Consider the following 10,693-nt stretch of genomic DNA (forward strand, 5'->3'; position numbering starts at 1 on the left):
TCAGAAAACATACAAAGGACAGTTCTTGCCATTTGTGAATTTGGTGAATTACACGATTTGAATCGCCCCTTGAAGGTTTGTTGTCCTACAAGTCTTATGTCTTTCTCAAAATAAAAGAGGTCTTCAGACACGCAGGTGTCCAATTGCCTCTCCTTCTCAGCAACCTAATGTATTTTATATTAGTCTCCACTTTGCCTTTAAGTCCTCAATAGCTACGCGTTACTCGAACCAGATTCCCAGTTGATTATTTTTTAAACGAGTGTTTCTCGGCTTGTGAAGGTTGCTTATAAAGATAGTTGCACATCCTGAGCTCCTGCAGGATATCAAAGGACAGAATTAGACATGAGCCTCCCCCTCTGTGCTCACCAGGAAAATATTAAATAGGATGGAGGCATGAGGAAAGTGCAAGAGCACACACCTTTGTAGTTGCGTTTGTCCGCCGGAACCTGCGGATTGGTCTTCATTTTGTGGAATATTTTTACAAATGTGTTTATTGACTGAGTTTTAAAAAGGTGCGTGTGCCTGTGGCTTGGTCTGTATTAGCTACCAGTAGGCTTAGGCTTTCCTGCCTAATGTGTTAACTTGGTGTCATGAACCTGTCACGCCGAGTAAGCAATAGAAGGCCACCGGATCCTAAGGACGCATCTAGTGGATGGGCAGCTCTGTGACTGACTTGTTGACATAAATAGGTTGCTCTTGAAACAAAAATGGACAAATTTAGATCGTTTGCTTTATTTCTGTGGTTGGTATGTCTTTGTTCTTCACTCTAAACTGCTAAAGAATTTTCTGCTAAACTCTGAGTTTTAGCATTTCAATACGTTGTAATGGCGTTAGAAGGTGCCAAATACCTCATCATTTTCTTTCTAGCCCGTATAAATGGGATTTTTTAGCAGCCTGGCAGGAGAAAATGTGAACTTTGCTACAATTACTACTCTAAGGTCATTTCTTCTTCCAAATGCCCGGAGGTCTTCCAAAGCTTGATTGAAAGATGCACTCGGTGAGCCGTGAGAGTCTACTGGGAAGGGCGGTGGGAAGGAGGATGTTTAGATTTGGAGAAAGGAGGTGGAGGATGGAGTCGAGACTGCTTTGAAGATGGAGCTAAGTCCTTGGAAAACTGGAGAAGGATTAGAGCTCACAGTCAGCGACACCCTGACACACCTGGAGGCAGAGAGGATCAGGGGCTGAGAGCCCTTAGTGAACGCCTTCTCCATACCCCGCCACACGCATGTCCCATCTGCCCAGTGGCAGGGTTCTTTGAACATACAGGGAGAGGAGGCATCCACAGCAAGGCACTCGGAGCCGTTGTCTCCTCCTCCAAAAGGCCTTTTCCACCTGAAGGAAGGTGGTCTGCTCGGCTTTGGGGAGAGCTCGCTGTTCTAGAGTTAGTTAGTTTGAACAAAGAGAAAGAGGGGGAGGAGGAGTCACTGTTTCCATATCCCTTTCTCTGAATGGCCTCCACCCATCTCACTTCCCCTCCTCTGAGTGACTCGTATGGTTTCTGTAAAGTATGTTCACGGAAGGTCTTTATCTTTGAGCTTCTGGCGGATGGATCCTTCTCCTTGTTTCTAATCGCACTTTGGTGACAAAGAATCCAGGAAAGATGATGAATTAATTAGTGTTATTGACTTCCTAAAAGGGTGAACAGTTCATCTCCCGGAGTCCAGTAATTTTCTAAAGCGAGAGGGAAGGGTCTGTGCACGTAGAGATGTGCACCAATAATGAGCTTTCAAATGTATAGAATGTAACACATACTGGAACCATCGTAAAAATATGAAATAGGTTTTCATTTGGGATTTACATATCCAATCAAGCCTGGAAAATGGTTGATGAGACTGGCCAGTTAGCCAAGCGCTAGTCCTAGTTCCAGACCCAAGGGTATGGTGGCCTTCTGATGGGGGGTGGAGTGGGGGAGGGGACAATGAAACACACAAACAATCCAACGACACACATCGCACATCATTTTAGGCAACAGAGTGATTCCCTTCTTCCTGCAGCCCACCTGTCCCAGGTGATGTCTCTTTAACTCTTTAACTGAAGACACTCTCAATAACAACCACGCATTTTGGCATCATTTTCTCTCCCTTTCTTGATCCATTTTTTAAATGAATTTTCTGGGAAGAAAAGTTAAAAAAAAAAATCATGGGTGACTTTCAGAGAGGAAGAGATCCCTGGAAATCTATAAACAGAGTAAGGGTGCCTTACTTAGTTGGATTAGTTATAAGTACTTAGGCAATACAGGGCCAATCCCTCACCTCCCTGCCTCTCCTGTCCCCCCAAACCCAGTGGCATCTCCCCAACCCCAGCCGCAGGCTCCCTCCTTGTCGGTAATCTTCAAGTGGGAATTACCAGTCGGGAGGGGAGCCGGCTGGCACAGGTACCTGGTTTGACCTTGTTTGCTCACTGTGCATGTGTTTGTGTGTGTGCACCTGCACGCGCGTATTTCTTTATTCTCTTTGCATGTACCTCTAATTGATCTTGAAAAGAAGGGACAGTTAAAGAAGACGTTAAGGTGAAATGAAGCCATAACTGCAGCTGGAGACTTTTATTAAGTGTGGCAAAGTTCCCTGGGCTGTGCTGAAATTGTTTATTGATTTTGGTATGGCTGGGTGCTCGGGAGTAATCGCCCAGAATGCCGCTAGAGAGAGCGTCTTGTTAGCTCACGCTCAGCATTGCCGTGGCACAGCCGTCAGCTCTGGAGCTTGCCTCTTTAACCTGTAAATAAATACCCCTCGTTAACTCCTGAGGTGCCTCTGCCTGGGACCAGGGCTACTTCCGACCTGCACGTGCACACCCCAACAGCATGTAAAACCTCATGGGGTTTAATGTCTTCCATTAGAAAGGGCTGTCTCAAGGGGAAGCAAGAACAGGGTTAGGTCTGATATGAAAGACGCAGATCGTTTTCTATCTTTATGTGTATTTGGTTTGGGCTTTTTTTTTTTTCTCATTTCTCTCCTAGTAGTAAGGTTGAAAGTTTGGAGAAACAAAGTAAATTGAAATTTTTTTCCCAGTGGTAGTTTCACCATCCCATACTCTTTTTAAAAAATTTATCTTTATGTTTTGTAGTGACAGGGTCTCACTCTATTGCCCAGGCTGATCTTGAACTCCTGACCTCAAGTGATCCTCCTGCCTCAGCCTCCCAAAGTGCTAAGGTTACAGGCATGAGCCGCTGCACCCAGCCTGTCCCATTGCTTTGTCTTTCTTTATGTGTGTGTGTGTGTTTTGAGACAGCATCTTGAGCTGTTGTCCTGTGTAGAGTGCTGTGGCGTCACAGCTCACAGCAACCTCACACTCTTGGGCTTAAGTGATTCTTTTGCCTCACCCTCCCAAATAGATGGGATTACTGGCGCCCTCCACAATGCCCAGCTATTTTTTGTTTGTAGTTGTCATTGTTCGGCAGGCCTGGGCTGGATTCAAACCAGCCAGGTCCAGTGTGTGTGGCTGGTGCCCTAGCCTCTGAGCTACAGGTGCTGAGCCCCTTGTGTGTTTTTATCAGTGCCACGTGCCTTGCTCATGCCTGGGTCTTCCTGACTTTCTCATTGGGATAACTAAACTTCCTCTGGGGTCACTGTAGAGGCAGGGGTGGGCCTGGAAAGAGTGGGGAGTGCACATGGGGAGCACGAGCTGTGACGCTCAAGAGGAGGTGGGAAGAGAAGCCTTGTTCTAAGATCATCCAAGGGAGGGATCAGAGTGTAGAAAGAGCTAGAAGTCTGGGACAACTGGACAAGTCTCAGGCTTCACCCCGGTGTCCTACTCTAAAGATAGGTAAGATTGGTGTTTCTTGAGGTCCCCAGGTTGCCTTTGAACAGAATCACGTTCCTGAAGCTGCTTTATCTCAGAATTCGGGTCTGTGGTGACAGGGAGCCGGCCATCATTTGCGCAGGTGGATTTTAGGTGGGATGCCCTCGTGGTTGTCCTTTCTTTGCATTTTGAGACCTTTTTGCAATTCCCAGGCGCCATTCTTTCTAAGCTTTATGACCATGATGCCACTAGGCTGCTTATGACATGGTGTGACATCCTTCAAAATTATAGAGCCAGAAGGCACCTGGGACCAGGGTCTTACATTGCAGCTTTTGGAGAGCTAATAGCTGTTCAAAAATCACATTGCTGCAAATGGCCCCTCTAATCATTCTTAAGCATACTCTCTCAAGACGCTGGTATAACATTGCATCCTGTTGTGTTTGCCTACTCACCCTGTCCCACACAGTAACTATTTTCTCCTGAAGTCAAGCAGTAGCATATTTCCTCTTTTCATTCTGTGTACAGCAAATTTCCTCCCTGAGTTATGCAGAAACTCAGAGATTCTTTGGAAAGCATTGCATTCTGAACAGTTCTACCACTTCCCACTTCCCTCACCCTGAATTTTGTATCAGTCTTGCCCCACGTCTTAGGGAACGGCTCTGTCACCAGGGAAGGGAGTGAAGATGAAAGACAAAGGCATAGAATAGTTGGATTTTAAACAAAATCACTGTAGAGGATGCCTCGGCATTGCCTCCTTAGGCCTCTACTTAGCCTCCTTTAAAAGGGAATTCATATTTGTCCCCCACCCAACAGGTCATTGCTGGTCAGGGCCAAGGAGGAGGCATGAGCTGTCAGGATGAAATGGACCCTAACTTAACTATGTCAAATGTCGTTACCCTGAAACCCCAGTAGAACCAAAAGATTTCTCAATCTAAGATGACGTCTTAACTTCAAGAACAATTCCACTGAATGACATTTTAGCAAAACAGCGGGGTTTGAACAGTCCTCGGGCCAAATTTGATTTGGACAGATATGATTTGTACATGTTTGACTTGTATAAACAATGTTATTAAGAGCGATCATCATACTTCCTGTGCCCTCACAGTAGCACATGTCTCAGGGGAATTTTTTTTTTCATGAAGCAGACCTGTATTCCAATCCCATCACCATGCTTGAGTCCAATCCTGACAAGGTGATTTAGACTTTATGAGTTAAACCTTCCCTTATGTAAAATGGGCATGTAAGAATTAACTAAGCTATAGACCATGGGTCAGCAAACTTTTTCTGTAACACCCAGCTAGTAAATATTTGAGGCTTTGCAGGCCTCTCTGACCACAATTCAACCACTGCAGCAAAAAAGACAAATGTATACGTGAACAGGCGTGACATGACTATTTTCCAATAAAACTTTATTTATAAAAAGCCAGTGGTTGGATTTGGTCACAGTTTGCTTTAGAAGAAGTATCTGGTAAATGCACAGGCATTGATAGCTCCAAACAAAAAGAGCTACAAAGCTTCAGTGGACTAAGTTCTTGATCTTAATGAAATGTCCATGCTTTTATTGATCATAAAATAATAGATGACCAACACTCAGACCATATTCAGCAAACTGGTTTGGCTGGTATAAAAAACTAATTTTTAAAAATCTTCTAATAGCTTGCACTGGCTGTGCATTCCCGAGTTGCAATCCATCCTATCTTCGTAGTTAATCTTCCCTTTCTTCCTAAGCTCATCCGTCACAGACCTCATCAGACCCTCCCTCCCCCTAGTCTCCAATCTTGGCTTGGGACGCCTCGTCTCGTCTCCCGTTACGTCCCTGGCCCACGCCTTTTAGAGAACTTAGAATTCCTGTTAGAATTTCTCAGTCTGTTGCCTCCATTGGAAAGAGGTATTTTTGACCTACCCTGACCCTGTCTTGAACAACAATAAAATGGGGATTGGGAGAAACGTGACACAAATCAATAGGTTATTCCAACAGACGTGATCTTTGAAGCTGTTTTTTCTCGGACACTTGCAGTAGTAACAAAGATAAATAGCGACTCCCTCACATTGCCACCTGAGCAGTAGGTGGCTTGGCAGACCACTGTGTGGCCTCCAGTGTGGGCGGGCAGCAGGTTTGAGCAGGACGAGGAGCAGGAAGAGAAGCTAATGGGCCGTGGCTGCCTCAGTTTCTGCCGATGGCAGCTGTGAACACAGGGGTTTCCTCCCAGCTTTTCTGTTCTCTCTGCTCACTCACTTATTTTCTGTTAATTCTCATCCCCTTAGTTCACATTCATTCAATAAGCATGTGTTGAGCACCTACTGTGTGCAGGGAACTGGCCTGGTGTGATAACCTGGGTGTTAGTAGAGGCTCCTGTGTTTCCTTCGCTTGATTCTGAGGAAAGTGTGGTTGAGAATCGATTGCTGGGGCTATTTCAAGGACGCTAGGGGAACAGAGGGGACAGTAAGTCAATGGCGTTCTCCTGCATTTCCCAGGCACACCAGCTGGCTGGAGAGCAGTGCCAAGAAGGTAGAATGGACGCTGGGAACCTCACTGTCTTTCACCTGGGCTCAGGGCCCCGGCCCTGAGGTCCTGGGGCAGTCGTGATGGAGGCAGCACTGGTGGTGTGGTGCTAGTAGATGGCACTAGTCATGAGGACAAAAATATTCATCAATTTCTGGGTACAGGTGTATTCTAGCTGTATTCCCCGTATGTACTCATTGACTTCTCACAACACCATGAGGCAGGTCCGTTCATCATTCCCGTTTTATAAAAGAGGAAAAGAAGGCCAAGAGAGTTGAAGTCACTGTGGCCCTGTGACTAGGTTGTGGCAGAGCTGTGACGGGAAGCCAGGCATCCTGACTCTTCATAGCATTGATGTCGTGTGTCATCGGTGGCTATTTTCTTTCTTTTTCCCCCGTCTGACTGTGAGCTGGTTGGTGGTGTGCACCATGATTTTAAAACATGTTTTAATATTCTATGTGGCATATATCCGGAAAACTGCACAAAACATAAAGCACGAAGTGGAATGAATTATTACGCATATACAACAAACACCTGTGTATTCACTGCCCAGACACTGCCAGCACCCCAGAAAATTCCACCAGGGCCCCTTTCAATCAATCCCTACCCTGCTTTCTTCCCCAGGCAACAACTCCCCTAACCTCTGGCATTACAATCCTGTCTATTTCTGAACTTGAGCTACGTGGGATCATAATGTCGATTCTCTTTTGCATCTGGCCTCTTTCAGCTTTGTGTTTGGGAGCTTTATCTGTGTTATGACACGTAGCTGTAATTCATTTCTTTTCTTTTCAGCATAGTGCTCCGCTATGGAAACACACTGAGTGTATTTATGTAGTTCTTGTTGATGGGCAGTGAGTAGTTTCTAGCTGTGGGTATTATGAAGAGTACCACTGTGAGCAGTGCCGGCCGTGTCTCTAGGTGTTCCTGCACACTTGGTTATCTTGAACTAGCAGCAGACTTTCTGGGTCAAGGTGCATTCCCAGGTTCAACTTAGGTTTTACCAATTACCATCCTACCAGCAGAGTGCATGAGAGGCTCTGTCGCTTCACACCTCACACACACTGGGGATGATCTGCTTTGTAAGGTAATTCATTCTCACCTCAATTGGCATCTCTCAATCAGTAATGAGGTCGACATTTCCATATGTCCCTTGGCTCTTTGGAATTTTCTTTTCGAAGTGCCAATTTCAAGTCTCCTGCCCATTTTTTGGTGCGTGTGTTTTTGTTCCTAAGCCAATTTGGGGCAGTTGTGTGTTCTGAATCCACGTCCTGCGCTGGTTACATGTTTGGCAAACAATCTTCTCTTACTCTATTGCTTGCTTTTCTCTTGATGGCGCCTTTTGATGGACTGAAATTTTTCGTTTTAATGAAGTTAAACTTACTGATCTCTTCCTTTATGGGAGCATTTTCTGGCTTATGATCCTCTAGAAGCTTTATTGTGTTGCTTTTCTTCGTAGATCTATAGTGCACTTGGAATTGATTTTTGTGCATGGCATGAGGTAGGGGTCACCTTGCTTTCTTTTTATTTTTCCTATTGATATTGAATTGACCCAGCACCACTTATTCAGAAGACAGTACTTTCCTCATTGCTCTGAAATGTCACTTTTGTTGTAGATCAAGTGATATTATACATGTGGGGGTGTTTCTGGCTTCTGCTTCGCTCCCCTAGTCCATTTGCCTGTCCTGTGGCAATACCATGCTACCTCAATTGCTGCGGAACTCCACCCGGGTCCATCCTTAATTCTATCTTTGAAACCCCAGTGGCTATCAGGGTGCTTGACACATATTAGATAATTAATATTAATTCATATAATCATAGATTACCTGATGTATTATGAATAGTAATAATAATTGCTCAATAAATATTTGTTAGATAAAAGAGTGTCTAGTACTGGGTGTCTGTGGATTTGCCATTGTGCGAGGCCATGGGAGGAGGAGGAGGATGACTTCACTCCCATGGGAGGAGGAAGTTAGGCTTGACCTACCAGTGTTTCCCCGGGGTAGTAAGCCCTCAATGACTGTATTAGGGACATTCAGAGAGGCCATGGGGATTAGTGGAGCTGGGAAGCTGTGACAAAGATGTGCATCAAAGGTGGGAAGTGGTGGTGAAGTAGGTTAGCTGAATGCTCTTGGCAGTGACGGTGACATCCAGCTGTGCCCCTTGGGGTGGTAGAGAGTTATATGGGAGGGGCAGGGAACATTAGCAAACTAAAACTCTCACCGAATCTAATCTCGAGGCCTTTCGTCATTCTCCCCACCATCCCCGAAACTGTTACTGTATTTTGCTGTGTAGAATGTGCATGTTTTTGCCCAAATTTTTGAGGGAAAAAGAAGAATGCTTATTATATATGGTCAGTACTAATTCTATCTATATAAGTGTTTTAATTCTTTTATTTATGCTTATGCATTAGAAGTATAACTCCAGAAAGCAAAAACTATATTCATATGTAAAATAATACCCTGGAATACAGTAACTGCACCCGCTCTGTGCTGTCCCTCTCCTTGCCCCCTGCCCCCACCAGGCAGGCATTGCAGCTACAGAAGCCTCTAGCCTGCCTAGCTGATCATGCTGGCCACCTCTGTTGCCACCATTTTAGAAGCTGTCATGCTGCCGACAGTGATGCGACAGTTAGTGTCAGCCCTCGGTGAAAGGGCAAAAGGGGCTATGCAGTGACACCTCCCAAGGAGGAAGATCCCTCAGCTGGGGTCTGGGAGACCTAGGTTCTGACACCCGTAATACTAGTAGCCCACTGTTGTGACCTTGAGCCTCAGTCTCCATGAAGTTCCTGTCTCTGAGGGTACCTGGCAGTGAAGCACAAAAGCTTGGGGGTACCTGATCCCATAGACTGTAATTCTGAGCATTTGGCTTGTCTGAAACCTCAAGGTGTGAGCTGATGTAATTTACCAAACTTGCCAGTAGGAAGAACCATTCGAAACCCAGGTCTTTCTCCTGGAGAGTTGATTCAGTGTATTTGGGTATGGTTCAGAGGTCTCATTTTAACCAGTTCTGTGAGTGATTTGTAAGGATTTGTGATTTGGGGAAAGGCTGGTGTTGTTCACTCTGTTCATTACTAGTGCCCAAGGTCTGGATGGCTCAAGGAGGTCACAGTCCAGTCATTAAACACCAATGTCAATGTAGAATACTTCATCATCAGGGAAGGCTCCTCCTTGGCGCAGTGTCCTGGAGCCTCAGAATGGGGCAGCTGCAGAGATGAGGTGGCCTGGAGAGGGCAGGGATCTGCCCACTAGGAAATAAATCTACTGGGGTTCTCAGGGATGGCCGTGGCCATGTTCCCACTGATGGACATGGGTGGGAATAGAAAATGAGATGATGTGGGGACAAGGATGGACTGGGAGGGGGGCAGTTAGGGAGGTTAGACACTATGGCCATCTGGACTACTCTCTCCTGCTGCCTGGGCTCGCTCCTGGTTTCTCCATTGCAGCAGACTTGGTGTTTCGCACCCCCCCCCCTTTTTTTTTGAAACAGAGTCTCACTTACTGACCCTTGGTAGAGTGTGGTGGCGTCATAGATCACAGCAACCTCAAACTCTTGGGCTCAAGTGATTTTCATGCTTTAGCCCCCTGAGTAGCAGGGACCCCAGGCACTGGCCACAATGCCTGGCTATTTTTAGAGATGGAGTCTCTAACTCAAACACCTGAAATTAAACAATCCACCTGTCTCAGCCTCCCAGAGTGCTAGGATTACAGATGTGAGCCACTGCACCAGCCTTCATAGCTCTTATGAGAGAAATAGGGGCCAATGAGTGGCCTCTTTGCCCTCCTTTAAAAAATTAAAATGAAAGATATTTTTTCCTGAAAGTTTGAGCTCAAAACGTGTGTGTGCACTATACATGGAAGTGCACTGTACACGGGACTGCACTGTACAAGGGAGTGCACTATACACAGGAGTGCACTATACACGGGACTGCACTGTACATGGGACTGCACTATACACGGGAGTGCACTATACATGGGACTGCACTATACATGAAAGTGCACTATACACAGGACTGCACTATACATGGGAGTGCACTGTACACGGGAGTGCACTGTACACGGGAGTACACTGTACACGGGAGTGCACTATATACAGGAGTGCACTGTACACGGGACTGCACTGTACACGGGAGTGCACTATACACAGGACTGCACTATACATGGGAGTGCACTGTACACGGGACTGCACTGTACAAGGGAGTGCACTATACACAGGAATGCACTGTACATGGGAGTACACTATACATGGGACTGCACTATACACGGGACTGCACTATACACTGGACTGAAGTATACACGGGAGTGCACTATACATGGGACTGCACTGTACACGGGACTGCACTGTACATGGGAGTGCACTGTACACGGGACTGCACTGTACACGGGACTGCACTATACACCGGACTGCACTGCACATGGGACTGCACTGCACATGGGAGTGCACTATACACGGGAC

Source organism: Otolemur garnettii, unplaced genomic scaffold (assembly GCF_000181295.1).
Source record: "Otolemur garnettii isolate 467f Iridium unplaced genomic scaffold, OtoGar3 scaffold00020, whole genome shotgun sequence".
In the NCBI taxonomy this organism is placed as follows: domain Eukaryota; kingdom Metazoa; phylum Chordata; class Mammalia; order Primates; family Galagidae; genus Otolemur; species Otolemur garnettii.